At 39.8% G+C, this 12103-nt stretch overlaps 1 protein-coding gene across 1 annotated transcript in view; it reads right to left on the bottom strand.

The window, feature by feature from the left end:
- NECAB1 (N-terminal EF-hand calcium binding protein 1) overlaps positions 1-12103 on the bottom strand; it is a 189368-nt gene that overhangs the window by 8531 nt on the left and 168734 nt on the right. The window lies entirely within an intron of this gene.

Here is a 12103-nt window from a genome sequence, read left to right as displayed (position 1 = left end):
TGATTAGTTCAATAGGTCTGTATTGTTTGACATAATTTTTTAATTTTCTGGTTTGGCATCATGAAAATCATCTCAGTATATTATGGACATCACAAATACAACTTCTGTAAAATTTCATTCATTCAAAAGATTGAGTATCTGTTGTGTTACGGTTCCAAAAAAATGTCAAGTGCATGCCACTGCCCCTGCCCTCAAGTGCAGCTCTTTGAATCCTGTCTGCCTCCATAGCTCTTTCCCCAAATTCCTGGCCTTATCTCTCCTTGGATTGACTGCTGTAAGGCTTCTGGTTTGCCAGTGCCCATGGTTCATTCTCTCTCTCTCACACACATACCTCTCAGTTTTCTCTCCAACTTGGAGAGTCCACATTCTAGCCATAATTGTAGTTTTTTTCTTTGTGTGCTTTTCCAATTTAGGGCAGATTTGTTCCTTGCAATTCTCTGACCAGCCTGAGAGTGGCAAAAAGGCTATGTGTTTTGGAGGAGTTGGATTGGGGGTGTGCTGAAAAGACATTGGGGTGAAGGCTGGATTTAATCCTGGAGCAATAAAGAACCACGGAAGGATTTAAAACAGGGAGGTATCAGGGTTAGAGGTGGATTTTAAAAGATCCTTCCGATGGTGGTGTGAGGTTTCCCATGGAGAATAGTCAATACAACACAAGAAGAAAAGCTAGAAAGGTAGTGAAATCGCTTAGGTGAGTGATGACAAAGATCCAAATTAAGGTAGAAAGGAGAAGGGGACAGATTTATAAATTTAAGGGAGAATGGGAGACAAATACAAAGATGCCTTTAAAAAATTAATTCCAGGGACTTCCAGGGAAGATGGTGGAGTATGAGGACCCCAAATTCACCTTGTCCCACAGACAGAACTAGATAACAGCCACCTCAGTATAAGTAACTCAGAAAATGACCCATAGACTGGCAGAACAGATTCTCCATAGCTAAATGTAGAGAGGAGACCACATCTAACTGTTGGGAGCTATAGGGACTGTTGGACTGCCGGCAGAGGGGAGGGACACATGGGGGTAGGAGGAGAGAGAAACAGACCTTCACAGTGGGAAGCCTGCAAGGGGAAGATGAATTTGGCTTTGAAAATCAGAAGGGCCAAATTTCGTGAGTTCTTAACACCAGTGGGTCTTAAAACTTAGAATGTAAAAAATCAGCAGGGTTGGCTCTGGGAGAGCCTGGAGGGATTCAGAGAAACTGAATCCCTACCCTTAAAGAGCACAACAAACAGCCCCATGAAGATACAGCATAGAAGCAGCAGTTTGAAAAAATGCCTGGAATATACTTGTTTACTAATTTCAGGGCATGTGCTGGAGGGGCAGGGATCATTGGCAGACTTCTGCAGGAACACAGGAACAGGCAGGTGCCATTTCCCTCCCCTGATCCCCAGTATAAATACACAGCCACCTGTGGGAACCAGAGCAGCATGGACAATCCCTACATGACTTGCTAATACTGTGCATCCTGCCCAGCCCCAGCCACCCTGCATCCCTGCACTTAGGCGGATCTGCCCTCTCCAACTTGGCCTGTCTTGGTTCTGGTGGCTGCAGGTCCTTCCCACAGCAGACCAGGACAAACCTTGCTAACACCACGCAACCAGCCCCTGTTCGGCAGATCTGCCCCCTCCTAGATGCTCTTGGCCGGAGCCCATCCAAAGCAGAGCCATAAGCTTGGCTGTGTACAAGCAGCTCTGAGAGGCCAGCACCACTCCAAGGTGACGCCTGCCCCTGGGAAAGGGGGAGATAACCACATACACACCAGTCCAACTACAGCCCCAGCAGTGGGCTGAGGACAGACGTCTGGTCTGACTGCAAGCCCTGCTCAACAATGAACAAAAACTTCCCAGGAGACAAAACAGTGAAAGTGCCCTGCGTTCAGTGCTACTATATTTCTGGCAAACGTCTGGTCTGACTCAACTCAAGCCCAAGGCGGCCCAAAACTGGCTCACTAACAGCACAGGGACCAGACTACTGCTGACAACAGGCTAAAAGAGCCATTGCTGATGACTGGACTAAAGGAAAAAGTGGCTCAGTCAGTCACAATAGCAGGGTGCACAAAACACACACAGGAGACACCCTTGAAGTGCCAGGTTCGGGTGAACAAGGGACACTGCACTGGAGGGCACTACAGGACCTCTTCTTCATAAGGCCACTACATTCAGGAGCAGGAGACAGAGCTGACTTTCCTAATACACAGAAACAGACATGAAGAGACAGAGGAACACATCCCAAATGGAAAAACAGGACAAAATCACAGCAAGAGGCCTAACTGAAATGGAGATAAGTAATATGCCTGATGGAGAATGTAAAATACTGATCATAAGGATACTCACTTGGTATGAGAAAAGAGTGGAGGACATCAGTGAGACCCTTAACAGTGAGACAGAAAACAAAAAAATAATTAGAAATGAACTCAATAAATGAAATAAAAATATAGTAGATGGAATAAGGAGACTAGAGGAAGCAGAAAAACAGGTCAGTGACTTGGGAGGACAGTAATGGAAAGCCATCAAGCTGAACAGGAGAAAGAAAAAAATAATACAAAATGAAAATAGACTTAGGGATCTCAACAACACCATCAAGTGTACTAACATTCACATTATAGGGATCCCAGAAGTAGAAGAGAGGGAAAACAGGGCAGAAAATTTATTTGAATAAATAATAACCCTGATTCTAGGGAAGGAAACAGATATCCAGATCCAAAAAGCACAGAAAGACCCTAATGAAATCAACCCAAGAAGGTCCACACCATGACACATAATAATTAAAATGGCAAAAAGTAGTGAGAGAGAATTTAAAAGCAGCAGGAAAGAAAGAAAACTTATATATAAGGGAGACCACACAAAGCTATGAGCTGATTTTTTAGCAAAAAGATTACAGGCTGGAAAGGAGTGGTGCGATACATTCAAAGTGCTGAAAACAAAAGAATCTGCAGCCAAGAATACTCTATCCAGCAAGGCTATCATTCAGAATAGAAGGAGAGAGAAAGAGTTTCCCTGATAAAAGCTAAATTCATCACCATTAAGCCAGCCTGACAAGAAATGTTAAAGGGGACTCTCTGAGTGGAAAGCAAAGACCATAAGTAGGAGTAAGAAAAGTAAGAAGCACAAAAGAGTAAAATTAAGTACATATGTAAAAACTGGTCAAGAGACTCACAAAAGGTTGTAAAGCATGGCACCATATACCTAAAATTTGGGGGTAGAGGAGTAAAGAATGAGTTCATACCGAAGCAACCATCAACATAGAGTGCTAGATGCAGAAGATGTTATATGCAAACTGAATAGCCACAAATAAAAAACCAATAATAGATACGCAAAAAATATAAAGAAAGGAATCCAAGTATATCACCAAAGAAAGCCAACTAATCACAACAAAAGAGCAAGAGAAGAACAAGAAAATCTACAAAAATGACCATAAAACAAGTAACAAAATGTCAGCAAGTTTGTATCTATTAATAATTACTTTGAAAGTAAATGGATTAAATGCTCCAATCAAAAGACACAGGGTGACAGAATGGATAAAAAATCCAGACCCATCTACAGGTTGCCTACAAGAGAAGCATTTCAGACCTAAAGACACATGCATATTGAAAGTGAAGGGATGGAAAAACATTTATCATGCAAATGGACATGAAAAGAAAGCTGAGGTAGGAATACTTACATCTGGCAAAATAGACTTTAAAATGAAAATTATAAAAAAGACAAGGACACCACATAATCATAAAGGGAATAATCCAACAAGGAGATATAACAATTGTAAACATTTATGTACCCAACATGGGAGCACCCACATACATAAAGCAGTGATTAACAAATGTGAAGTAATCAAGAGTAATACAGTAATAGTAGGGGACTTTAACACCCCACTTACATCAATGAATGGATCATCCAAATAGGAAAAAAATAAGGAAACAGTGGCTTTGAATGACACACTGGACCAGAAGAATCCAAGAGATATATTCAGAACAGTCCATCCTAAAACAGCAGAATACACATTCTTTTCAAGGGCACATGGAACATTCTCCAGAATAGATCACATGTTAGGTCGCAAAATTAGCCTCAATGAATTCAAAAAGACTGATTTCATATCATTCATCTTTTTTGAACAGAATGCTATGAAACTAGAAATCAACCATAAGAATAAATCTGGAAAGAGCACAAATACATGGAGATTTAATAACATGCTACTAACAATCAGTGGGTCAACCACAAAATCGAAGAGGAACTTTAAAAGTACATGGAAACAAATGAAAATGAAAATGCAATGGTCCAAGTCTTTTGGATACAGCAAAAATGGTTCTAAGACGGAGGTTTATAGCAATATAGGCCTACCTCAAGAAGAAAAGTCTCCTAAAAGAGCTAGAAAAAGAATAAACAAAACCCCAAACCAGTAGAAGGAAGGAAATATTAAAGATTAAAGTAGAAGTAAACAAAATAGAAACTAAAAAAAAAAAAAAATCAATACAACATATCAACGAAACTAGGAGCTGGGTCTTTGAAAAGATCAACAAAATTGATAAACTTTACCCAGAACTCATCAGAGAAAGAGAGAGAAAGAAAGGGAGAGAGAGAGAGAGAGAGGACCCAAATAAAATCAGAAATGAAAGAGGAGAAATAACAACCAATACCACAGAAATACAAATAATTAAGAGGGTATTATGAGCAATTATATGCCAACATATTAGACAACTAGGACAAATTGATAAATTCCTAGAAACAGAACTTCCCAAAACTGAAGAAGAAAGAAACAGAAAATTTAAACAGACTGATTACTAGCAATGAAATTGCATCAGTAATCAAAAAACTCCAACAAACAAAAGTCCAGGACCAGATAGCTTCACAGGTGAATTCTACCAAACATTTAAGGAAGAGCGAATACCTATTCTTCTCAAACTATTCCAAAAATATAGAAGAGGAGGCAAAGCTTCCAAATTCCTTCTATAAAGCCAGTATTACCCTGATACCAAAACCAGATAAAGATACTACAATAAAAGAGAAAAGAGAACTACAAGCCAATATCTCTGAAGAACAAAGATACAAAATTCAACAAAATATTAACAAACCGAACCCAACAATATATTAAAAAAAATCATTCACCACAATCAAGTGGGATTTATTCCTTGGATGCAAGGATGGTTCAAAATTTCACAAACCAATCAATGTGAATACACCACATCACTAAGAAAAAGGATAAAAACTTTATATAATCATTTCAATAAATGTAGAAAAAGCATTTGACAAAGGACAGAACCCATTCATGATAAAAACTCCCAACAAAGTAGGTTTAGAGGGAACATACCTCGACATATATGAAAAACTCACAGTGAACATCATGCTCAATAGGGAAAAACTGAGAGCTTTCCCCCTAAGATCAGGAATAAGTCAAGGATGTCCACTTTCACCACTTTTATTCAACATAATAGTACTGAAAGTCCTAATTACAGCAATCAGACAACAAAAAAGGAATAAAAAGCATCCAAATAGTAAGGAAGGAGTAAGACTTTTACTATTTGCAGATGACATGATACTATATATAGAAAACCCTAAAGACTCCACCAAAAAACTGCTAGAAGTGATAACTGAATTTAGTAAGGTCACCACAGGATAGAAAATCAATAGAGAGAAATCTGTTGCATTTCTATACACTAATAATGAAGTAGCAAAAAGAAAAATTTAGAAACCAATCCCATTTACATCAAAAGTAAAATACATAGGAGTAAACTTAACCAAGGAGGTGAAAGACCTGTACTATGAAAACTATAAAACACTGACGAAAGAAACTGAAGGCGCAAACAAATGGGAAGATGTTCCATGCTCATGGACTGGGAACACCAATATTGTTAAAATGGCCACTACTACCTGAAGCAATCTACAGATTTAATGCAATCCCTGTCAAAAGACCAATAGCATTTTTCACAGAGCTAGAACAAATAATCCTAAATTTATATGCAACCACAAAAGACTCTGAATAGCCAAAGCAATCTTGAAAAAAGCAAAGCTGGAGGCATCACAATCCCAGATTTCAAGTTATACTACAAACCTGTCAGAGTCAAAGCAATATGGTCCTGGCACGAAAATACACACACAGATCAATGGGGCAGCACAGACAACCCAGAAAGAAACCCACCATGAGTATATGGTCAATTAATTAAAGGAGGCAAGAATATGCATTGGGAAAAAGACAATCTTTTCAAAAAATGGTACTGGGAAAACTGGACAGCCACACGCAAATTGGACCACTTTCTTACACCATACACAAAAAATAAACTCAAAATGGATTAATGATCTAAATGTGAGACCTCTAACCATAAAAATCCTAGAAGAGAGCACAGGCAATAAGTTCTCTGACATCAGCCTTAGCAACATTTTTCTAGATATGTCTCCTGAGGCAAGGGAAACAAAAGTAAAATTAGGACCAAATCAAAATAAAAAGCTTCTGCAGAGCAAACAATCAACAAAGAGGCAGCCTATGGAATGGGAAAAGATAACAAAAATGACATCTCCGATAAAGGGTTAGTATCCAAAACACATAAAAAACTTATACAACTCAACACAAAAACCCTACAAATCTAATTAAAAACGGGCGGAAGACATGAACATGAACTTTCTCCAAAGAAGACATCCAGATGGCCAACAGACACATGAAGAGATGCTCAACATCACTAATCCTCAGGGAAATGCTAATCAAAACCACAATGAGATATTACCTCACACCTGTGAGAATGGCTAAAATAAAAAACATAACAAACAAGAGTTGACGAGGATGTGGAGAAAAAAGGAACCCTTGTGCACTGTTCGTGGGTATGCAAACAGATGCAGCCACTGTGGGAAAGAGTTTGAGGTTCCTCAAAAAATTCCAAATAGAATTACCATATGACCCAGTAATTCCACTACTGGGTATTTACACAAAGAATACAAAAAACACTAATTCGAAATGATATGTGCACCCCTATGTTTATTGCAACATTATTTACACTCACACAATGTAATACTATTCAGCCATAAAAAGAATAGAATCTTGCCATTGCAACAACATGGATGGATTTAGAGAGTATAATGCTAAGCAAATTATTTCAGAGAAAGAAATTCCATGAGTACTGGAATTAAAAGTAAAAAAATACATTCCCTAAGTCCAGCTTGTTCAGTCTAAAGTTTTATATTCAGATTGGAAACCAAAATAAGAGTATAAACTAACAGCAAGGATATTGATTTAAGAGAATAAAGAATGTATCAGTGTAAAAGTCAAGCTAAATGTAGTTTAGGATTTACCTAAGTGTGACCAGCAGGTGGTGGTAACTACACACAGAAATTTTAATACTTTTTTCCTTTAGCTCTTTGCCTGTAAATAAAGTTTTTCATAGTTGTTTATCTAGCTTGCTTAATTAAGGTATGATGTAGCAAATGTTGCTGGCTCAATTTCAGACTTTCAGGGAATAATTTATAAGAGAATCAAAGGAATTGGATGGAAAGTGAAATCAGGGATTTTCTAATTCTAGGAGTTCATGAATGAGTGGGGGTGGGGGGGGTGTTTCCTGGAAATCCCGGAAATGCGCTGCAAATTGATGTGCATATTTTTTTTTTCTGGAAAGAAAAATCTATAGCTTCCACAATACTCTCAAAGAGTTTGTAATCTCCAAACATAATTTGACAATGTACTGGACAAATTTCAACCCATGACTGTTTTTTTAGGATAAAGTTTAAAATACCCAGCTTAGCATTTTAAGCTCTTCAAGAACCGCCTGCTCTAACCTGATTCATTTATATTACTTATTACATTAAAAACCAATTTATCTTGCGATCTGGACCTCCCATTTTCCTGGACATCCATAAAACTGTAAAAAATTAAAAAAATTTCAGCATCATTCTCAAGCTTTTAAAGGACTGAAGGAAGCATCAGTGTGATCGGGGCAGTGGTCTGAAGTACAGAGCAGCAGGCCTACCCTTCTCTACAACTTTGTAGCTTTGTCACTCTGGGCCCATTACTTACCTCAGTTTCTTCACCTGTAAAATGGTGATAATAACAGTACAGGGAGGATTAAAGTGTTGCATGTAGAGTGCTTAGCCCAGTTCTTGGCAAATTTTGTGTTTTTAGTCAGCTGTTAGCTCAACAGCCCAGAAGAAAGTGGCACTTCCATGGAATGAGTAGTTACAAAGGCTAAGTCTTAAATGGTGTCAAAGCTGGGGAGCATGACAGAAGTAAAAGGAACTGGAGAGAAAACAAGACCAGAAAAAAAAAAAACTGAAGGAAAAAGACGTATCTGTGAAAACAATGTAAAGCAGCAAGCCAATAATAATGATGATAATTGTTATATTATTATACGCACTAAAAGCGATGGTGATAGTTGTTAACACGTATTGCTCTGTTCCAGACCCTGGTCTAAGCACTCTACATGGATTAAGGAATTTAGTCACCTTCACAGTGACTCTGGGAGTGATACAGCAGACACTGTCTGTTGCCCCAACTATTACTCTCATCTCTTTCTTAACAGAACCCTGCCACTGTTGAGTTCACAGTATTATCCAATGTACCAGTCAGCACTGGACTGAGACATCTCACTCTTTTCTGTTGGATACTGGTTTCCTCATCTCCCCTGGAGTCAAGAACGGCCATGTGACTTGAGCTGGGCCAATGAGATACCAAGAAATGTCTGCTGGGAAGCAAGGGCTTCTGGGAAATGCTTGCATCCTGAGGCTCAGACATAAGAGGAGGGCCTGTTGGTATTGCTCCCTTCCCTTTCTTCTCGACTATAGGCCATCTAGTGAAGAGCCAGATGGCAGAACCGAAAGCATTTTGAAAGATTTTGACTCAAAGGGACATGGGTGAAAATGCTAATCAGAAATGTTCTGCAGACTGGGTGCTTTCAGTTAAGAATGCAACTAATCAATACATAGCAATGACATTTCAGGACATTGCTATTTAAGACCGTACAATACAGATAACGATACGTATGGAATGATGACACTAAGGTTAATTATGAAAAAATTCTGTCCACAATATTTCCGTTGAAAAGGCTTAGAGCTTGAATGATTAGCTTTCAATTATCTACAAACTTAGAATTACATAGAACATTTCTGAGCTGTTGCTAATGTGCTTCAGTCTTCCTCCTCGTTGTGTTTAGGCTTCCTGTGACACTTACCACTCAATGGCAGAAGCCAGAATTCTTTGGCTAAGCTGTCCCTGGATGTAGTGACTAAGAGCTTCACCCTGAGCCCTAGGAAACTTTAAATATTCCCAGCAGCTGGAAAAAGGCAGTGAAATAGCTTCCAGGGGGAAAGGATATGGCTCAGGAACAGCTGGGGTTGAAGAGAAGTTACATAAGACTCTCTCCCTCTTGGCTTCCTCCTTTCCCCTCATGCCCTACTTTAACTCATAGAACCTAGCCACTGGAGAAAAGGCACAACAGGAGGAAGGGTCCTGCCCCATTTCTCCACACCAAGCTCCAGCCACCAATTTATTTCACCTGCATAAAAATGCTGATAACTTATTCATGGTCAATATGCCACAGGGTATCATTTGTTCTTAAAGATCTTTCTTTGGCCATGGCAAAGTCTCAGGGTTAAGTCTTTTTTTTTTTTTTTATGTTCAGTTTGGGTCAAGTCTTATAATTCTACATTCATGTTCCCTAGGCCCTTGACATAGAGACATAGAGTTTAGGACACATACGAATTCTAGAATTCATATCTAAGGGTGACTTCCGAAATCATCTTACTCTATTTAACAGCCGTGAAATTTTAGGCTATGAATGAGTAACCCATTTTCCCAACTGGATTCTAAGATCCTTGAAAGCAGAACCTCTTCTCACTTTTTCTGGCATCCAGCATGTTCTAAGAATACACTGTGTATATCACATATATTCAATTGCTACCTCCCCATAGGGATTAATAAGCTGCCATGATTACAAAATAAGCAAAACGAGGGGCACCTGGCTGGCTCAGTCAGTCAAGCATCCAACTCTTGTTCTCAGCTCAGGTCATGATCTCACGGGTCAGGTCGTGAGACTGAGCCCCACGTAGGGCTCCATGCTCAGCAGAGAGTCTACCTGAAGATTCTCTCCCTCTGCCCCTCCCACTTGCTCTTTCTCTCTCAAAAAAATCTTTAAAATAAATAAGCAAAAAGATCTTCAGTGTTTGTGTGTATGTATGTGTGTGTGTGTGTGTGTGTGTGAGAAATGGGTCACACGATTTACTTGGCTTTTCCACTAACAACTTATTTTGAAACTCAACTGATGAATACTCTAACAAGGACTCAGTCAGCCTCTAAACCTCTGAGTGTGGTGGTCAAATACCTTCCGGGCAAAAGCCTCTCTAATTCAGTTGCCTGACCTTATAATTGGAACAGGCGGGATCTTGTCCATTCTACCCCTGGTTAACCACAGAAAGTCCAGAAAACTTTAATTCAAGGATGACCAAGTACTGGCAAGAAGGATTAAATGTGGGTTTTGGGGTCAGACACGCTGGGGCAAGATGTTTAACGCATCTGGGCTTATTCCCTCCTTCAGCGGACGTGATACACACTTCAGATGATTGCAGTGAAGATCAAATAAGAAAATGGATACTAACTGCCTAGTCATACATCCTTAATTTCTACTTTGTTTTATGGCAGCATTTCCTAGGTCTAGCTATGGTGAAGCTGAGCCTGACATTAGGGGAGGTGAAGAAACTGCAAAACTGATCATTCTGAGTTTTATTTCATCAGGCAAGCACAAGGCGATAGTGCATGACTAACAACATGAATGGCCCATTCGATTGCTCATCAATTGAGAGAGAAGAAAACTGGATTTGATGAACTGAATTTAGACAGGCAGGCCAGCATAATGGGTGTTTCACATGGTTTCCAGCCATGTGGACTGATTCTCTGATGCTCATTCCATCTGATAAAGTCTACTTTTTGATAATTCTAACAAAAGAAAGAAATCAGTTGAAAAATCAGCAAGCAGTGAATGAAGAGTCCTTAAAAAACAAACCAGTCTTGCAAAGGAAAAGGAGAGACTGAGAGTCTCAACTTATCTCACTGGAAGAGGATTCTCTCCCTCCCTGTACTTCACAGCTGGAGCCCAGGGAGCAATTTTCCGTGGCTGCTGAGAGAACAGTCCGGTAGCACAGATCTGTCTCCTCAGCTGCTCTCCCCACTGCTGCTTCCATCACCCCATGACCCTGGTTGCAGAGCTTCGGGCCCTTTTCCCGGCACACATTAAAGCACTATCTCTGAACCTTAAGAAATAATCAAACTGTGTGCCCTATTTATAAATGTAAAAAAAGTCTAATCCATTCCCGGAGATCATGATACACCAAACCAGACTTTATCTTCCTTATGTCCCCACTTCTTCGGTTAGTTCTGTGCTCTATTTTCTGCAGTTCCTACTGTGGATGGTGTATACCACACGCACGCACGCACACTCTTTTTGCATTTTCCAATCATTCAATTTCAGTTTCAGATGAGGAGGCTTTTAAAACTACATATGCTCACATTTTGGGAGATCCCTACGTCACTGAACTAAAACGGCTAAAATGGTTTCGATTTGAGCTGTTCTGAGTTTGTTGTGAAGAATAACAACAACAAAGCAAACTCAGCATTCACAAAGGCATGACGGGAAGATTGTGAGCGGTCAGACAGTAACAACACTGAGCAAGTCCCCTGCAACTCTAAAGAGTAGGTCAGAGGTCAGCCAGCCAGATGATGAAGGGATCGTAACCCTGCTCATGTTTTCTGGGCCTCGGGGTGCTGAACACTCAGTTAATCCCCACAGCCATCTTAATGAGGAACTGAGGCTTAGAGCCTGTAAGGATCTTTCCCTAAATCACGAAATGAATACAATCCCATGTTTAACTCCAGAGCCAGACTTCTTAACTGGGGAGCTATTCTGCTGGAGTATAAGTACAATATAATTACCGGGAGTAACACCAAGGCACTCAAAGACATAAAGTATGCATTCCTCCGTGTGTGTGTATGCACACATGTGCTAAAGCAATATTCAAAGAGCATTATGAAATACAGTTTAAACAAATCCCAAGGTAGGGATAGATTTGGCTGTAGTTTTCCAGAAGCAGGTGAGTTTGGGGCTGGGCTTTGAACTTGAGGCAGAACATGGGCTTGGCAGAAACC

The sequence above is a fragment of the Zalophus californianus genome, chromosome 4 (assembly GCF_009762305.2).
Source record: "Zalophus californianus isolate mZalCal1 chromosome 4, mZalCal1.pri.v2, whole genome shotgun sequence".
NCBI classification, from domain to species: domain Eukaryota; kingdom Metazoa; phylum Chordata; class Mammalia; order Carnivora; family Otariidae; genus Zalophus; species Zalophus californianus.
The sequence above is the reverse complement of the archived record's forward strand: the minus strand, read 5'-3'. Positions and strand labels throughout refer to the sequence as shown.